Source organism: Bufo gargarizans, chromosome 9 (assembly GCF_014858855.1).
Source record: "Bufo gargarizans isolate SCDJY-AF-19 chromosome 9, ASM1485885v1, whole genome shotgun sequence".
Lineage (NCBI taxonomy): Eukaryota > Metazoa > Chordata > Amphibia > Anura > Bufonidae > Bufo > Bufo gargarizans.
Window position 1 is genome coordinate 114603250 of NC_058088.1, and position 20694 is coordinate 114623943.

The 20694-nt window shown below is 46.5% G+C and overlaps 1 protein-coding gene across 1 annotated transcript in view; it reads left to right on the top strand.

The window, feature by feature from the left end:
- Nucleotides 1-412: 412 nt before the first annotated feature.
- NLGN3 (neuroligin 3) overlaps nt 413-20694 on the top strand; it is a 142854-nt gene continuing 122572 nt past the window's right edge. The window contains 1 exon segment of the mRNA XM_044305732.1: nt 413-515. The gene's annotated coding sequence lies outside the window, so the exon portion shown is untranslated.

A 20694-nucleotide genomic window follows, 5' to 3' on the forward strand; every position in this document is an offset into this window, starting at 1 on the left:
GTCCATTTAGAAAATTCTCATGAAATTTAAAAACGTGCAACGTTGGGGGATTATGGATGACACACGGAGAGTAAAAGCTGACACGAGAGACCAACCACGGATTATATACGGACGTTTTGATTCACGTATGTCATACTGACAGGGGAGTGTGAACGAGGCCTCATGGGCATAGAGCTGACGGCTGCCATTACCTAAAGTGGACTAATAGCCAATGCATAGCGGCATCGTCTCCTCCTCACACGGAGGGTCAGTAACCTTACGCCCACCGCGGCAAGGTCAGCCAGGAAGACCCCAACTGCAGCTCTACCTACAGCCCAGAGCCCAGGCAGCAGCAGCAGAGGCCCCTCCCCCCGCCGCGCGCCCCCGCACCCTCCGGTCCCTCGTCCTCCTCCTCATCCTTCCGTGCGCGCTCCCGGAGTCGCTGCTGCTGCTGCTGCTGCGGGCGGCGGGAGACGGGAGACGAGGGAAATCGGACAGGCCCTGGCCGGACACACCCGGAGCAGAGAGACCGCCGGGTGAGAACACATTCCTGTAGTTTGCACTTTATGGCATAGCCGCTGTGTGTATTGGATGCATGAGGGCTATGAGCATCAATATTCTCCCGTGGCTCCCCCCACCCATGCATACACATACATGCAGACGGACACACCGAGGACATGGAGGCTCTCCTCTCCTGACATCACTGCTATGGAGGCCGGTGCCCACCTTAGTATACCGTCTTTGTGTAGGGGCACCAGGGAGGCTGCAGCACAACCACACTGGCACCGCATTTATATAGCATCCATGTATGTGCGGATGGTAACTGGCAGCATGTCCTCCTCACCTGCTTGGAGCTTCTAGGAACTGGATCAGATCCTGGCCCCAGATTCTGACCATATTTGACTCATGTCCATAACCAGCCTTTTCGTGTTTCCAAAATGAAGGGTGCCCCAACTACTGCTGGAGGAGTGTAGATGTGTGCACCCTGTCAGGTGGCGGTGTCCTCAGCTCCCAGGGCTGGCAGCCACCATTTGCAGAGCTAGAGCTCATCCAGATTCATTCCTGGATAATCCCTGTAAAGTACACATCGCTTTACTGCCTGTGACGGCCAAACATTCATAGAATTTTACTAGTTTTTTGTCTTGCAGCTCCCCTTTAAATGTGGGTTTCGCTCCTCAATCTGTGGTTACAATGTTTCCTTTGCCTGATAGAAGTATGTATTGGATGTATGCTTTATGACAGGTTCCTCTGATTTCCATGCCTCACTTTCCTGCACCCCATCCCAGATCTCAGTGACACAGCCACGGTACCGGTAAAGGTAATGGAGGCGTCCCTGTTCTAGAACAGGTCCCAGGGGTGCCCTGGTGCTTTACGTCCATCTCTGACCGTCTCTTCCCACACTTCAAAGCATAAGAGTAGAGCAGGGGTCTCAAATTCGTCCGGCTATATGGGCTGCACGTAGAAAACGTTTCCAGTTGATCGTCGGCCTTCATTTCAGATATGATTCTGTAATAATCCACATTTACCACATGCACAGCACATACTTGTGTCACACTCACCGCCCCAGCCTCAGCTCACCTGCACTACACCTGGGAATGACGCCAAGAGCTCCCCTAGTGGTGAGAACAGTGGGTGACAGAGGTATCGCTACTTTTTGTGCCTTTGTAATCAGTTTTCAAAAATGAATTTCAGATGACTGGACAACCCCTTCTTAATACAGACCCCAGATGAGACCCCAAAATGTATACAGATTACCAGACCCCGGAATTAATACAGACCCTCAAACCACACAAAAGTAATACAGATCTCAAAATTCATACAGACCCCCGAACAGACCCAGAAATTAATACAGACCCCAGATTAGCCCCCAAATTCCTACAGATCCCAGATCAGACCCCAGATTAAAGGACGTCTGTCAGCAGGTTTGTACCTATGACACTGGCTGACCTGTTACATGTGCACTTGGCAGCTGAAGACATCTGTGATGGTGCCATGTTCAGATGTGCCTGCATTGCTGAGAAAACTGATGTTTTAATATATGCAAATGAGCCACTAGGAGCAATGGGGGCGTGACTGTTACACTTAGGCCTCTTTCACACGAGCGTGTCTGGATAAGGTCCGGATATGTTGCGGCAAGCCCACGCAAGTAGGTACGCAATTGCAGTCAGTTTTGACTGCGATTGTGTTCCGTTCAGTTTTTATTGTGCGGCTGCAATGTGTTTTGCACGCAAGTGATAAAAAACTGAATGTGGTACCCAGACCCGAAATTCTTCACTGAAGTTCAGGTTTGGGTTCAAGGTTGTGTAGATTGTATTATTTCCCCTTATAACATGGTTATAAAGGAAAATAATAGCATTCTGAATACAGAATGCTAAGTAAAATAGCGCTGGAGGGGTTAAAAAAATAGAAAATAATTTAACTCCCCTTAATCCACTTGTTCGCGCAGCCGGCATCTCTTCTGTCTTCATCTGTGAGGAATAGGACCTTTGATGTCACTGCGTTCATCACATGGTCCGTCACATGATAACACGTGTCTATAGTCCAATATAAATATAAACCTCATTACCAGTATTTCCTGTGAGCTGTAAAATGAGGATAATTACCACCACAATAATCTAGTCAAGCACCACCAGCCTCCAAAAATCATGGATAGGTCTATTTTCTTTCACAGACGCAGGAAAAAGGTCATTTATTTTTACGGTCTCTTCAGCGCTGCACTGTGTCCTGACGTCCAACACCGTCATAGTGCGTGCCTATGCTCACAACGTCCTAAAACTGTATGCAGTAGTATTAATGCCAGCGCAGCACTACCAGTGCCATACTCACCGCTCCCTGGTCCTGTACTAATGAATGCTTCAATAATAGAGTCCCCACTCCCGCAGATACTTGGCTCTCGGGCAACGTGTTGGAGACCCCTACAGTAGAGTATTAGCTGCCATTCCCAGTGGGATTATATTAACTATGCATTAAACTTTCACTTTCTGCACCTAATATTTTGGGCTAGAAAGTGTTCCTCCCCAGGAGACTACCTTACTTTGCTAGAAATGTCCTTACACTTGTACATCAATGGATAGGAAGCTACTCTGGATTTCCAGAGGAATCTGAAGGGATTGTGCGGCTGTATATAAAGATTGCTTATGTAAATGAGTACACGGTGCCTCGGCTTTGTGGTATATGCCTATGGCTGGACACCAGTCTGAAATGTTGTCGCTTAACCTTTTTGGTTTGTTATCTGTACTTTTTATTTTAATGAAATCTCATATTGCTAAGAAAAGTCAAGATGGCTGCTGGCATGGTGTAACAGGTGGGCATCTATACCAGGGATGCCCAACCTGCCGCCCTCCAGTTGTTGCAAAACTACAACTCCCAGCATGCCCGGACAAACTACAGCTACCAGCCTACAGCAGGTCATGATGGGAGTTGTCGTTTTACAACAGCATCCCTGATCTATACCATCCCCACATGGACAAAGTGTATGCGCTATCCTGTGCGCCTGCCTGGATGCTATGTAAATACTTTACTATGGATAGGTCATCATTAGTTCGGTCGTTAAAGGGCAGGCCGCGTATTATCACAGCGCACTCTATAAACCATTTATCGCATACACTGCTCCTTTCAGATTTTAACTAAAGTACATGTTGGCACAGGATTTCTGTTGTGTGACCTGGTTCAGCCCAAAAATTGTCTGAGAGGGCAAGTCGAGGTATTTCCTGCATGTTGAGTGAGGAGGCAGTAGTAGAGCGCAGTAGAGACCCAGGCGTCGCCAGGGCATTGATGTAGGTGAGCATCTCTTCTTTTATGTTTGGAAGACACTCTGACCCTGCTGCAGGCTATTTTTATTCAGCTGGAAAACCCCTTTAAAAAATAATATGGGATAAACAGGGTGCATTGTATCTATTGTCCCTGCCAGGAGGCACGAAGAATGACATCATGGGCCACAGACTGGACCTCTATGTGTACGACTCTTTATAAGAAGGGCCTATAAGATGGGTGGAAAGCTTGTAATACATGACGCCCTGTTCTCTCCCAGGCAGAAGGCATTGTGTTTTCGGAAACATATTGCAAAAGGAATAAAGTAAAACCTACTTTTTCACTACCCTGACATGTTGTCTTCGATCCAACGGTGCTCTCAGTGAGGTTCTCCGATGGCCAACTGTATTCCCAGGAGACCGTTAATGAGTGAAGGTAATTTCAAGGAAAATAAAATATTCATTTCTGAGTGAAATCTGTGAGAGGTAATCTTGCTGATTCGAACAGCCGCACTCTGATTAATTCAGATATAGTTACATTCGGTAAAGAGGAGTAATGTTTGCTGCCTAGTCTCTCCTTATTGTCATGTCCATTAGAGGTGCATCATTCGACAAGATAGAAATTCAGGCATTACCTGAAGATTTAAAGGTACTTTTTGGGGATTTTTTAATTTAAAGAGGACCTGTCGCCCATGCTGACATGCCTGTTTTAATAGTTTCCTGCATTTCCCATGTAATAACAATTCTGGAGCATCTACTCTTATGGCTCTATGTTGTGGCATTCCTGTATAACTTCTACTAAGGCTACATGCACACCACTGGTGTGTTTTGCAGTCCGCAAAACATGGATGGCGTCCGTGTGCGTTCTGCAATTTGCGGAATTACACGGACAGCCTTTAATATAACTGCAATTTGTGGACCGCAAAACACACAACGGTCGTGTGCATGTAGCCTAAAGCTGTGGTGCTGGACTAAGGGTACTTTCACACTTGCGTCGTTGGATTCCAGCAGGCAGTTCCGTCGCCAGAACTGCCTGCCGGATCCAGAAATCCATATGCAAACGGATAGCATTTGTACAGGGATCTGTCTTACAAATGCATTGCAATACCGGATCTGTCTCTCTGGTGTCATCTGGAAGAACGGATCTGGTATATATTTTTTTTTTTCACAGATCTGTTTTTCCGGAACACTTGGACATTAATGCATTTCAATGCAAAATAATGCCGGATCTGGCATTTAGGCAAGTGTTCCGGAATTTTGGACGGAGAAAATACTGCAGCCGGCCAAATACTGAACTGAAGACATCCTGATGCATCCTGAACGGATTGCTCTCTATTCAGAATGCATTAGGATAAAACTGATCAGTTCTTTTCCGGTATTGAGCCCCTAGGACGGAAAAGAATAACGCTAGTGTGAAAGTACCCTAAAAAGCACCCCTGCCTAAAGAAAAAAAGGCACCTTATCGGTGCACTGTTCCAGCACTGCTTCTGGTTCCCAGTGGACCATAAGTATGCAAAACTCTACATATTTGGTATCATTGTAATTGTACCAACTCAGAATAAAATTAACAAGTTGAGCGGCAGGTCAATATTAAAATCGAGAATCAGTCCTTGTGGGGTTACCCCATGCTTAATGTAAAAAAAAACATTGTATAGTAAGTTACGATTGCTTTCGAAATAAACTACAACCACCCTGTGCCTCATGTGGACCGCTTGTAATTGTTACCATAGTTGTTAAACTTCAACAGACGAACATTCGATTTAGTTGAACTTGAAATTGTCCATTTTTCTCAACTTTAGATAAATGTCCTTATACAGTGTAAAGGTCTGTTTATACTACCTCCATGATTTCCAGACTTATTTAAATACTGATGACTAAAGCTGATCAGCTGGGGTCCCAGGTGTCGAACCCCACCCATTAGATACCTATTTAGGGAATACCATACCATAGGTGCTCCCCAAGCACAGTGCCGTACATTGTATAGCGGTTGTGCTTTGTATCCGCGCTCAGGGTCGTTCACCTCAATGGGCTGAGCTGTGCCTAGGCCACATGACCGATGAACACGTCGTCACTGGGCAAGGGAAAGCATTGAGAGGGTTGCCGCGCTACTGTGAGCCCTGCTGCTCTCTCCAACAGCTGATCGGTGGGAGATAGGGTTAAAGGGGTTGTTCGAGATATATATACTGATGACCTAAGTTCAGACCTGAGCGTTTTACAGCGCGTTCCTACGCGCTGTAAAACGCTTAACAAGGAGAAACCAATGATTCCCTGTGGGAATGGTTCTCACCTGGGCGTTTTACAGCGTGTACGATCGCGCTGTAAAACGCCTGACGCTCAAACAAGTTCTTGAGCTTTTTTGGGGCATTTTGTCGCGCGTTCCCGTACATAGATATTCGGGAACGCGCGACAATGTGTGTTCTCTTGTCTCTGTATGCGCGATTGTAAACGCCGGTACAATCGCGCATAAAGAGCGCTCCTTTCAGAACGCTCAGGTCTGAACCCAGGGTAACAGAACCGTGACTGGTCCATATTCAAATGATGACTAATAATGTGTCCTTCAGGTTTCCATAGTGGTTTGGACATTTCTGATGGGCAGAATAGCACTGCAGACTTCACTATTCTTGCTATCACTGGAAACAGTGGAATAAATCCTTATATTTAGTCATGCAATATGGGCTGAACGCTTATACGTGAGCTGTACTTGCCTTTTTGTAACATGTAATATACAATTTCAGTCTCAGTGGAAAACACCCTATAATTTAAAAATAGTGCCAGCACTGCTATTTTAATAAAGGCAAAGAAAATTTACATTTAATAGCAGTTATTGTATAGCAAAAATCATATTACAGGGATTTTCCAGGGAGAGGTAAAGAAAAAAAATGGCCAGAAATGTTAAAAATAAAAATGAATCTGTATTCACCTTTTTTATTCCGCACGATAGTGTTCGGATGATGCATTGTTGCCCGCTCCTCTCCATGTCCTGCACAGATCGGTATGGAGCCCACTAATGTGCAGGAGGCACAACACCCTTAAAGGGTTTGTCCCATCTTGGAAATTGGGGGCATATCGCTAGGATATACCCTGAATGTCTGATAGATGCAGGTCCCATCAGGGGCATATCCTAGCGATGTCCAAGATGGGAATACCCCTTCACTGGCTTGTTGGTAAAATGTGTCCCAAGAGCTGCAGGCAGCTTCAGTCCCGGGATCACAGTGGATCTGGTATCCAAAGAAGTGAATGCGGAGGTGGTATGCCAGCGGTGCTACTCAAATCCAGGACACAGAACATTGGTAGAACTGCATTTATTAGTCTCACCTCAACGCGTTTCAGTTGAGTATATCACAATTTCTGGGATATATATGCTCAAGTATACATATTTCTGTCAAGAAAGTCAGCGCAGATGGATCCAAATGTGTGGTTACATGTTTGCACTGTATTTAGATACAGTTGAAGAAAAGAGGATATTAGTGTACTTTCACACTTGAGTTCCGTCCTAAGGGCTCTATACTGGAAAATAACTGATCATTTTTATCCTAATGCATTCTACGGTAAAAGGAGAGAATTCAGTTCAGGATACATCAGGATGTCTTCAGTTCAGTCTTTTTGACTTTTCAGGACGGAGATAATACTGCAGCATGCTGCGGTTTTATCTGCGGCCCAAAAAAACTGAACACTTGCCTGAATGCCTTCATGCGCAGACCAACAAAAAAGGTGAAAAAAATAAATGCCGGATCAGTTTTGCCGAATGACACCGGAAAAACGGATCCGGCATACCAATGCATTTTTCTGACTGATCAGGCATTTTTAAGACTGATCAGGATCACTCTACCGCAAGTGTGAAAGTAGCCTTAGCTAGTCATCCAGAATCTTACATCTTTATAAAAAACTAAGAAAAAACTTTATATTGTAACCCATTACTTTCACACATTTGTCTGTTTATGTGCCTTATATAGGGATATGCACGGACATTAGCGGACAGTGACCACCATCTGCACACATAGTACTAGTACTGTTTCTTTGGTGTGGGAAATGATGTGGAGAGTTCAGAAAATGGACGAATGTTATTTTATAGTAGCCCGCATTTGTGAATTTGCAGGAACTGTCCCTGGATCACTCTGCCGCAAGTGTGAAAGTAGCCTTAGGCCTCTTGCACACGACTGTATCACTTTTTCAGTATTTTACGGTCCGCAAAAAATGTATCCTCAAAAAATACAGATGACATCAGTTTCCATTTCATTTTGTTTGGCCCCTGATAGAACAGTACTATACTTGTCCGTTATGCGGACAATAATAGAACATGTTCTATCTTTGAACGGAATGGAAATATGGAAACAGAAGGCATACGGAGTACCTTCCGTTTTTTTTTTTGCAGATCCATTGAAATGAATGGTTCCGTATACGGAACGCAAAATAGGGAACGTAAACAAAAAAAAACGTTTGAGTGCAAGAGGCCTTAGTCTGAAAAATGCCTGATCAGTCAGAAAAAAATGACATTCGGTTGCATATAGTTTGCCTGAATCAAACAACGCAAGTGTGAAAGTACCCTAAACTGGACCTGTATACCAATATATACCAATATACAGTTGCGGTCTATTTTTTTCAGTATGCATTTTATTTTCCTTACAAGACAAAATGCACTCCTAGGTTTATCTGCTCAGTGGGCACTATGGCTGTTTCCAGCAGTGGCCGGATATGCCCAGCGGTGCAGAGCCATACACTTTCTTGAACATTATGCTGCCCTTTTTGTTAAATCTGTAACATGCCCTATGTCTGGCTCTGTCTTTGTGCCTTGTATTTTTCACCATAACGTCCACGCGGAGAAACAGCAGCAAGAAAAATATTCTCGGAGACCCTTTTGAAGTTGGTCTTCCTAATGGGTATTGCAGGAGAATGCCAGGGGCTTGTTGTTTTATGACATATTTATCTGTTTCTTACAACAGAATTTTGCATTATATAATGGGATCCTATTGACAACCTAATCTCTATGGAAGCTGCCAGATGCTCTCCCCGCATCAGCATGAATCTTGCTGTATGGATTTCTGCTGTCTAATACTTTTGTGTCCCTTAGAGTTAAATTGTACCAGATTTATCTGGCAGCCATTTATCCCCTCAGTCATTTATAGTAATGTACAAAAACTGGGCATACACCTAGGATAGCCATGGGCAGATCAGTATTGGCTCCGTGGCCAGCCTTGGCAACTGATGGTTCACGTATCTACAGCTGTTGGTGATTAGATATGATTAGATAGATAGACAGATAGATAGATATAGACTTGGGAAAAGAATGTCTGGAAAATGAGGCTTTGGTTCATCAATCCACAATTGCCCCTCTCTGGGTATTTAAAATGTTAAAAGACTTGGGATTAATTATCAGCCAAGTGTTGTTTTGGGACTGGAATATGGGGCTATTGAGTGTTGTCATGTATGGCCGGCATTACTGAGCTAAATAATATGACTGAAATGAGTGTTTCTACTTAACTGAATCCATACACCATGCTGTCTTTTTCATCCCCTGACTTACATTTGTCATAATTGAAAAGCATTTTAAGAGCAATTAAAGGCACTTTTTGACATTAGTATATATCAAAGCCTGTCTATTACTGAGCTAATAGTATGCATGAAATGAGTGTTTGTACTGAGCTCATATCTGCCAACACAGATGAAACTGTAATATAGATATTATGTGTTGTTTATAAAGTATATACCGTGTGTGTTGTGGGGATTTGCTCTGGTAGACAGGACAAGCGGACGCACTATAGAGGCAAAGACCAGTTTGTAACTCCAAAACTTCAGTGTTTTATTCACACTTAAGGCAACAAAACAGTATGACAGTCCATTTGCAGTTTTGGTGTTCGTTCACACCTAGACAGTTCATACAGCAAAAAAGTCACCTGTTATCCTAGGTGTTAGTTCACACCCGATCGGCATTGCTCAGGACAGAGCATACCTCCCAAACTCAGGCCTCCAGCCTAGCACACGGCTCAGATCCCAATCCAGCGATTGCCAGAGCTCCTCTGTCAGAAAGAGAGGTAATTACCACTAACTGACACTGCTGGCTGGGTTTTTTATATAGGCCAGTCAAGACCTGGCCTGGAACATGGGGAGTAGTCACCCACCCAGCACTTTGACTACTCCCAGTAAGAGCCGTCCCGGATCAGCTATTACAGCTATACTAAATAGCAAGGTGTCAAACAGCCACTGCTGCTGACACATGATAACTGGCTCTTACTCCACTGAGGTCAGGAACCTCGGTGACACATACCTTTCATCAACGATTGTCTCTTGCACCTTCCTATAGTGTGTGTGTATATATAATCGCTGCCCCAACTTCCACTTGCCTGGGTCTGTTTTGCTGTCGGCAAATTGTGGATCTGCAAAATACGGACACCGTTCATATTGCTTCCACTTTTTTTCCGGATCCGTTGACTTCAGTGGATGTGTGGTCCACATTTTGTGGTCAAATATAGGACATGTTCTCTGTTCTTGTGAAATTTGCATCTGTATGTCCGTTCTACAAAAAAGTAGAATATGTTCACAAAATGCAGACCACAGACACATTGAGATCAATAGATCAGCCCCCCCAAAAAATGTAGGTGGCACATGGACTGCATTTGTATTGTGCAGATCTGCGGACTGCAATATGGACACGGTGGTCTGCATGATGCTTAGACCACAGACAGACAAGCACGCAATGGGTCTAGTTATAGTTAGTGTGTTGGTATTGATTTTCAATTGATTGGGATGTATAAGGAAACACAGACTTGTGATTGTGGATGGAGATAGGAAGTCTGCTGTGTGTACAGAACTATTAGTTGTATGAGGGAATCTCCATCTTTTAACACAATGTCATTTTAGGGAACAACCAGAGTGGAAAAATCTGCAATGGATCTGCCGGTATGGTATTCCACAGCAGCAACATCTGGATTTGGTGTGGATTTGGTTGTGGAAATGCTGTGGGTTTGCCCGCACTGGATGTAACATTATGTACACATTTCTTGCAGAAAAGGCCTGCAGCGTGTGGATAAGATTTGTGAAAATCTCACCCACTTTGCTGCTACTGTAAATGGTGGAGATTTACTGCACACATTTCCCCTGCAGGAAATCCGAAGTGTTTATGTGGCCAGGCTCTAGAATGATGTGATGATTAATTTCTTTATACAACTTAATGATGGGAGCTTTGTTACCGATACAGCGATCCGGATCTCCTGCATAGATATAGAGTAATAGGGGAGCTGTCATCTTGTACCCTCAGCCCTATTTGTGGGTACTATGCTGGAGATCAGCAGGAGCTGTTCAGTATCACTTGTATTTTAGTCATACAGGTTCCTGCTCAGTCTCGGTTTAGGACTCCAGTGATTGACAGTTTTCTCTATCGGTTAGGGAAAAGTCGCAATCGTGCCTGATGTGTAATAGACCTGTATGTGGATCTTGTACGTCAAGCCATAACTCGGGATCTCAGCTTTTTCAGGAAATAATCACTCTGGATGCTACCAGCCAGGTCCAATATGTCAGCATTCTTCATGCCAATAGTTCCTATGAAGTTAAACAAAAACAAAACAAAAAATGGACTTTGGACTTTTTAGTGGCCCTGCTGTGCAACTTCTGGCTGCATATACCACCAATGGATATACATACTATTAATGCTTGTGCTTTATTTGGTACGAGCTTCGCTCGGGTATATTTAATCTATTTCATTTAATGTTTGTGTGTGTCGTTAAAAGATATCAACACTATCCACTATAACGGTGACCTCCACCGCCCCCCACCCATTAACACTGCCCCCCCCCCCACAGAGCCCCGTCCCTTAAATTTGGACCTCCACAGCAGCCTGCCCCTTAACTTTGACCTTTACAGCAGCCTTCCCCTTTAACAGTGAGTTTCACAGCACACCACCCCCTTGACAGTGACCTCCATAGAGGCCCACCCCCTTAACTGTGGCCTTTACAGCTATCTGCCCCTTAACACTGACCTCCAAAGCGGACCATCCCCTTAACTGTGACCTCCACAGCAGCCTGTCCCTAGGGTGGCCAGAGGTCCAGTTTTAGGCCGCACAGTCCGGCTTTCAGACTCCCTGTCCTCTGTCTGGCGCAGGGTCTGGACGGGTACAAGGATGTCCTTTTGAACAGCTCACTCTTAGACAGCAGCACTGTATTGTCTGAGTGTGAGCTGCAGGGAGAAAGTCACCCTCCCTCCCACCTCCGCAGCTGACAGAGGTTGATTTTTAACTTCATTTTTTTCAATCTCTGTCGGCTCAGGAGTGGGAGTGGGTGTGGCCTAACTTGATCAGGGGTGTGGCTTAGTGGGGCCTGGGGCGGGGTTTTAAGTTCGTCTTTTGAGGGTGGACACATTGTAGCAGGGGGTGTGTCTGGGCTCCTTTCTTTCAGGGATGTCAAACTCGTGGCCCTCCAGCTGTTGCAAAACTACAACTCCCATCATGCCTGGGCATACTACAGCTATCAGGGAATGATGGGAGTTGTAGTTTTGCAACATCTGGAGGGCCATGAGTTTGACATCCATGTATAGAGGAAGTACCTGGAGTAAAGCTGTGTATGTGGAGACTGGAGGACCTGCAAGCTTCTATTGGCTGATAAGGGTCATGTGACCAAGCTTCTATTGGCTAATGCATTTTTTGGGATATATCTTAGGAACGGTATGTCCTAGAGAGCTGAGACCTGATCTAAAACCTTCCCGGACACCTGTGTGCCAAATTTCGTGATTGCTAATTACTTTAGCGGACATACACACACACACACACACACACACTCAGCTTTATATATTAGATTTATATAGCAATGCTAAAAAAATTGTTATATACTAATCATTTCATGCCTGTATCAGGCACTTCCTCAGGTACACTGTTCCATATTGATTTACACATGAAAAGATAACAACCAGCCCCAAACAAACATGATTTTCTCTTTAGACTATACAGCAGTTCCTCAAGATACAATATTAATTGGTTCCAGGACGACCATTGTATGTGGAAACCATTGTAAGTTGAGTAATTGGTTCCAAAGCCGAAAAATGTTATCTAAGATAAGAGAATATATTTAAGAAAAATAATCAGATAACAGATAAATCAAGTCCTTACATAAAACAGCCAGGAATAGCTGCTAACCAGCAACTAATCCAGGTATATTACCAGAGAGGTGGCCTTGACTGGTTGGATCTGAGTCTGAGGCATTGTATGTTGAGTCTGGGTTCAACTTACGATGGGTCAGAAAAGACCATTGTGCGTTGAAAATATTGTATCCTGAGGCCATTGTGCCTTGAGGGATCACTGTATAAGTAATGTGTGAGCTACCCATGTCACTATAAGGCTGTACATAAAGAGATACAACCAACACGCATGGCCCCTCTTCCTATGCACACTGTCCCCTCATTACTGCATAGCAACAAATGGCATGCACTTAAGTAGATTTTTTTTCTTGTGTTTTATGCCACTCTCACATCTCCAGCAAGCAGATACCACTGCCCAATCCGGCATAAATGCTGGCTATTGGCCGCACCAAAAAATGTTGTATGGATCACTGCCAGACCTCATTACAGTCAACGGGGATCAGGCGGTGAACTACAGAATCCGGCAATGGCCAATCCAGCAGGCTAATGGAACAGCCTGCCGGATATGCTACTGGAGATATGAATGCAACCTTATGAAACAAAAGATGAAATCATTCATGCTTCACCTGCAGCGTAGTACATATTTCCCCCTATAGTTGGGGTCTCAGGCTGCCCGACAACCAAAGTCCTCATTGTGTGGTAAATGATCTAGATCGAGAGCTGCTTTGTGATCACCATGGAGGTGTACGTCAACAACACAGACCTAAACCTCCATCTAGACCTGGGGTATGCAAACAAGAGGGCCATCCTCACTCTCAGAATGTAAGGTCTGAACAGATGATGGCATAGTCTACTGGCTTATGGGACTTCAGTGGCATGCAACCCTGGACTGCTGAGCCACTGAATAGTTTTTAGGAGTGCCCAGCCTCATGACCATACCCTGACTGGCCCACCAGGATTTCTCCCTGTAGAGTCTATGCAGATTGTGGAGAATGCCGAAATTCATAAAACAGGTTATACTGACACTATATGTCAATCTGTGTTGCTTCTCCTGCCCTATAAAATGCTGCCCATAGATTGCACTGCATTTTTAAAGTGACAGGCTGCCTTTAAAAAATAGCAATATGACAACCTGCAGCCAGTACTAGAGAGAGCCTTGGAGGTTGCTGCATACTCCACCAGCCACACCAGAGAAACATTAGAGGTTACTGCATAGCCATACACCGCAATCCAACGCTAAAGGGAGCATTGGAGATTACTGCATACACCTCTAGCCAATACCGTTCAGAGCACACTGGAGATCACTGCATATGCCTCCAACCCACACTGTTGGGAGCACTGGAGATAACTGCATATGCCTCCAGCCGACATAGTTGGGAGCATTTGAGATTACTGCATACTACTTCAGCCAACACTAGAGGGAGCTTTGAAGGTTACTGCATATACCGCCGGTCAACACTGTTGGGAACTTGGAGATTACTGCATAGACCTTCAGCCAACACTGTTGGGAGCACTGGAGATTACTGCCATCATCCATGTCCCACAGCCAGCACCATCAGCCCCATGCCATTGCAACCATCATCATATCCCACAGCCAGCTCCATCAGCCCCATGCCATAGCCATCTACTCCCCGACCCTTGGTAGATTGGTGCCCCTGCTACTTACCTTTCTTGCACGGCTGGCTGAGGTAGTCCGCAGGAGACGGGCCCCATCTTCTTCCCAGCATGCCCTGGGAGGGACCTGACGTCACACACAGCGTCCGCCAGCGCGCTGACCTGTGAACACAAGCCCTGCAGCACGGTGAAGCTTCTTCAATTCACTACTGCTCCGTGGTCATCTATCGCAATATGGTGATATAACTAAAATCTATATTGTCAGCCAAATTGATGACGATATTATAGTATATTGTTTATATCGCCCACCCCTACTGGAGATTACTGCATACACCTCCAGCCAACACTGTTGGGAGCACTGGAGATTAGGGCTGCAACGATTAATCGATGTAATCGATTATATTCTATAACTGGATTCGTTGTCGACGAATCCAGTTATCGAATAATCGCCGATTCGTTGCTATGCGGGCGGGTGGTCCCTGCATCTTTATTTTACCTTTTTACAATGACGCTCCTGTAACAGCCAGGCAGAGCGGACGGCGGCGTAACGTCACTCACTCACGTGACACGCCTGCTCCGCCTCCTTCATTCATGAGGTGGGCGGAGCAGGTGCGTCACGTGAGTGAGTGACGTTACGCCGCCGTCCGCTCTGCCTGGCTGTTACAGGAGCATCATTGTAAAAAGATAAAATAAAGATGCAGACGTGATTAGTCCAACTTATAAGCATCGGGGCCGGGGCTGTTATGGGGAGGGGGGAGGATCTGTCTATGGCACTGCTATGGGGAGGGGGGTCTGTGTATAGCACTGCTATGGGGAGGATCTGTCTATGGCACTGCTATGGGGAGGGGGGGTCTGTGTATAGCACTGCTATGGGGAGGAGGGGGGGTCTGTGTATGGCACTGCTATGGGAAGGGGGATCTGTGCACTGTTATGAGGAAAGGGATCTGTGCACTGTTATGCCCATAACAGTGCACATATCCCCCTCTCCATAACAGCGCCACCCACATATCCCCCTCTCCATAACAGCGCCACCCACAGATCCCCCTCTCCATAACAGCGCCACCCACAGATCCCTCTCCATAACAGCACCACCCACAGATCCCCCTCTCCATAACAGCGCCACCCACAGATCCCCCTCTCCATAACTGCGCCGCCCACAGATCCCCCTCTCCATAACTGCGCCGCCCACAGATCCCCCTCTCCATAACTGCGCCGCCCACAGATCCCCCTCTCCATAACTGCGCCGCCCACAGATCCCCCTCTCCATAACTGCGCCGCCCACAGATCCCCCTCTCCATAACTGCGCCGCCCACAGATCCCCCTCTCCATAACTGCGCCGCCCACAGATCCCCCTCTCCATAACTGCGCCGCCCACAGATCCCCCTCTCCATAACTGCGCCGCCCACAGATCCCCCTCTCCATAACTGCGCCGCCCACAGATCCCCCTCTCCATAACTGCGCCGCCCACAGATCCCCCTCTCCATAACTGCGCCGCCCACAGATCCCCCTCTCCATAACTGCGCCGCCCACAGATCCCCCTCTCCATAACTGCGCCGCCCACAGATCCCCCTCTCCATAACTGCGCCGCCCACAGATCCCCCTCTCCATAACTGCGCCGCCACAGATCCCCCTCTCCATAACTGCGCCGCCCACAGATCCCCCTCTCCATAACTGCGCCGCCCACAGATCCCCCTCTCCATAACTGCGCCGCCCACAGATCCCCCTCTCCATAACTGCGCCGCCCACAGATCCCCCTCTCCATAACTGCGCCGCCCACAGATCCCCCTCTCCATAACTGCGCCGCCCACAGATCCCCCTCTCCATAACTGCGCCGCCCACAGATCCCCCTCTCCATAACTGCGCCGCCCACAGATCCCCTCTCCATAACTGCGCCGCCCACAGATCCCCCTCTCCATAACTGCGCCGCCCACAGATCCCCCTCTCCATAACTGCGCCGCCCACAGATCCCCCTCTCCATAACTGCGCCGCCCACAGATCCCCCTCTCCATAACTGCGCCGCCCACAGATCCCCCTCTCCATAACTGCGCCGCCCACAGATCCCCCTCTCCATAACTGCGCCGCCCACAGATCCCCCTCTCCATAACTGCGCCGCCCACAGATCCCCCTCTCCATAACTGCGCCGCCCACAGATCCCCCTCTCCATAACTGCGCCGCCCACAGATCCCCCTCTCCATAACTGCGCCGCCCACAGATCCCCCTCTCCATAACTGCGCCGCCCACAGATCCCCCTCTCCATAACTGCGCCGCCCACAGATCCCCCTCTCCATAACTGCGCCGCCCACAGATCCCCCTCTCCATAACTGCGCCGCCCACAGATCCCCCTCTCCATAACTGCGCCGCCCACAGATCCCCCTCTCCATAACTGCGCCGCCCACAGATCCCCCTCTCCATAACTGCGCCGCCCACAGATCCCCCTCTCCATAACTGCGCCGCCCACAGATCCCCCTCTCCATAACTGCGCCGCCCACAGATCCCCCTCTCCATAACTGCGCCGCCCACAGATCCCCCTCTCCATAACTGTGCCGCCCACAGATCCCCCTCTCCATAACTACGCCATCCACAGATCCCTCATAATAGTGTCGTCCACAGATCCCCCATAAGTGTCGTCCACAGATCCCCCATAATAGTGTCGTCCACAATTTGTTTTAATATGGCCTTTGAACATATTTTTTCAAGTAAGATCATATAAACCTCTGTTTTGTAATTTTGTCGTTTTTGCCGATTAATCGTAGAAATTAATCGGCAACTAATCGATTATTCAAATAATCGTTAGCTGCAGCCCTACTGGAGATTACTGCATTATTCTCCAGCCAACACTGTTGGGAGCACTGGAAATTATTGCATACGCCTCCAGCCAACACTGCTGGGAGCACTAGAGATTACTGCATATGCCTCTAGCCAACACTGTTGGGAGCACTGGAAATTATTGCATACGCCTCCAGCCAACACTGTTGGGAGCACTGGAGATTACTACATACGCCTTCAGCCAACACTGTTGGGAGCACTGGAGATTACTACATACGCCTTCAGCCAACACTGTTGGGAGCACTGGAGATTACTGCATACGCCTCCAGCCAACACTGTTGGGAGCACTGGAAATTACTGCATATGCCTCTAGCCAACACTGTTGGGAGCACTGGAGATTACTGCATACGCCTCCAGCCAACACTGTTGGGAGCACTGGAGATTACTGCATACGCCTCCAGCCAACACTGTTGGGAGCACTGGAGATTACTGCATACGCCTCCAGCCAACACTGTTGGGAGCACTGGAGATTACTGCATACGCCTCCAGCCAACACTGTTGGGAGCACTGGAAATTACTGCATACGCCTCCAGCCAACCCTGCTGGGAGCACTAGAGATTACTGCATATGCCTCTAGCCAACACTGTTGGGAGCACTGGAGATTACTGCATACACCCCCAGCCAACGCTGTGGGGAACATTGGATGTTATAGCATACTGACTTATTTATACATTTTTTTTAATTAAATGTAGAGAGGTATTCAGGACGCTCTCATGCTGTGTCAAGTAGTGTCTGCATTTCTGCTGTTTGCATTTCTGATAACCTGGCTGCAACTGCAGTGCTACCGCCGCATGAACTGCATGTATTTACATGTGGTTTTATCACTGGTTTTGAGCGTATGTGAACTAAAAAGAGAAAAGCTAAAGAAATAATTCCAAAGTAAAGATAGGTCTATTCCTTAGGAGTCATCTTTATGATTTGTTCATTGAAGACCACATGTAAATTTGTTTTCCACAGAATGTTTTTTTATTACAAATTATAACATTAATTAATAAAAATATAGGTACAGTAAAACAAAGACAAATATTTCTGTCTGGTACAGAACAGAATACCATAACTGTCATGCTTTGCGGGGGTTGTATAGTGTGATCTAATGGTAAATGAGCGGAGCACGTACAGTCCTCTGGTTTTGTAATTGCTATGTATTTCTAAGTGGCCTTCAAGAGGAGATCTCTGAAACCACTACTTGTAGCGTGTGTATGATTGCTTGTCCAGGCAGAGGAGCGGGCCATGATACGTGTACAGACTTTCTATGTTCATGTCCTGTCCCTGCCTGGATGAGACAGATGGCAGCATCTTTAAATGATAGTACACATACCGCAATTAGTCCTCTCTGAAAGCTCTTCTCTAGTTGTGCAGTTAGCAAGTTGCCCAAAATGTACCATGGCCCCCTTCATCATTTATACAGGCATGGCTGTGCCTAGTATTTCAGCTTAGTCCCATTTAGGCTAGTGCCTTCTGCTGATTGGCTGATTGGGGGGTGGGGGAGGGGGTGGGGGAGGGGGCGGGGTCCCTGGGGATCAGACTCCTACAAAGCAAAAATTGACGGCTGATTCTACAAATTCATTCTCAGAAACCTCCTTAAGAAGTATTCTCCTTCCACACAATCTTCATTAAAGGGGTTCACCTGGAGTTACATATTGATGAACTATTCTCAGGATCGGCGGAGGTCCGAATCCTGCTGTAACTGCTGATCAGCTGTGTGAAGGGGCCGCAGCTCGCTGTGAGCGCTTGAGGCTCTTCCTATGCCATGTGACGTCACGTTCATTGGCCACATGGCATTGGCCAGTGGTGGCGAACCTATGGCACGGGTGCCAGAGGCGGCATTCGGAGCCCTCTCTTTGGTCATCCACGCCCTGGAATAAGTCTGTGGTGTACCAATATGCCTTAGACTTTTCCTGCCATTCATCTGTGCAGGACGCACTATGAGCAGCACAGGCAGCACATTGAATGTAGCCAGGATATTATAGCTAAATGATAAAGTACGTAGGAGATATACTATACTGGACTGTAGTATTCAGGGTAAATTGCAGTGTTGGCACTTAGCGATAAAAAAGTGGGTTTTGGGTGGCAGTTTGGGCACTCTGTCTGTAAAAGGTTTGCCACCACTAGCCTAGGCGCAGCTCCTTCCAAGTGGAAGCGGCTGAGCTGCAGTACCAAGCATAACCGTTATATAATGTACAGTGCTATGCTTGGTGAGCTGTGAGGGGGCACAGGCCTCCTCAAACAGCTGATTGTCGGGTGTGCTGGGAGTCGGACCCCCACCAACCTCATATTGATGACCTATCCTGAGGATAGGTCGCCAGTATGTAAATCCTGGAGAATCCCTTTAATAAGGAGAAGAACATGTCCTTTGTCGACACAGAGTTTATGAAACCTCAGATCAATCAATAAACAGGAAATGCTGTAATGGATTGATTTTGCATGGTAGCACAGATTTGAAGAAAATAGCAATCCAATTATATAGACAGCTCTGCAAATGAAATGACGCAGGAAATGTTATTGAAAACTGTGACCTCTCTTGGCTCGTGAGAGTAGCAAGGACCTAGATGTGGTCAGTTCTTCTTCGCTATTGATAGCCATGATTATCATATACTGTTGCACATTTGACAGATCCCCGCATAGATTGTTTCTTAAGAATTACTTTAAGGCCACATGGAGAAGCACAGGCGAAAACTGCTGAAGTAAGGTTGTCGTGGTTTTCCAATCGATTGTTGGGCCAAACGATTTTGCCGGAAATCAACAGTTTTAACACTGTGTGGCTATTACAATAGGATTGCTAATGGCCAAGTGTTTTGCTAATGAAACTGCTGATTTGCCTCCTAAAAACTGAAAACTGTGCTGAACGTATAATGCAGTAGTCGGACACATCTGGGCTGCTCCAATGCACTTTGTGTGGCCTTACCAATATTCCAACAGAATTTTTGAAAGCATGTAAATTTACAGGGTGGAAGAATTTCGTGGAAATGTCCTTGTTTACGTGGTATGTAGATGCTTACCTTCATTCCAGTTTTGGCTCTTTTTCCAGAAGATCTTATTGCAGGTGTTTGGCTAAATAATTTGACTGGGGCCTAAGGTGCCCTTACACCTCCTCTTGATTCCCTCATACCCATACATTCTTTTTCCTCTAGTCTCCCAGGTTTGAAAGAGCATACATGTATTTTCAATGGCAACAGAGGAGAAAGTCACTGCTAGACACCTTTGATGACAACTTCTTATCTCCTGCCAGTACAAAAGGATTGAGCATATACTTTTATCATCTCCCAGCCACACTGAAACTGGTCGGTTTGACTGTCAGTTTAATGTACACAGGGGTGGGGGTGTAGAGCTTTCTATTTTTGTATTTTTTCTCATTTTTTTCCAAGCATTTTTGGGTTATCTAAGAGTGAGGTGCCCTCCTGTTCTGACGTGTGGCTGAGCAGGCATCTCCAGGCCTTGTCTGCATGTTAAGGACCAGTAAGCAGAC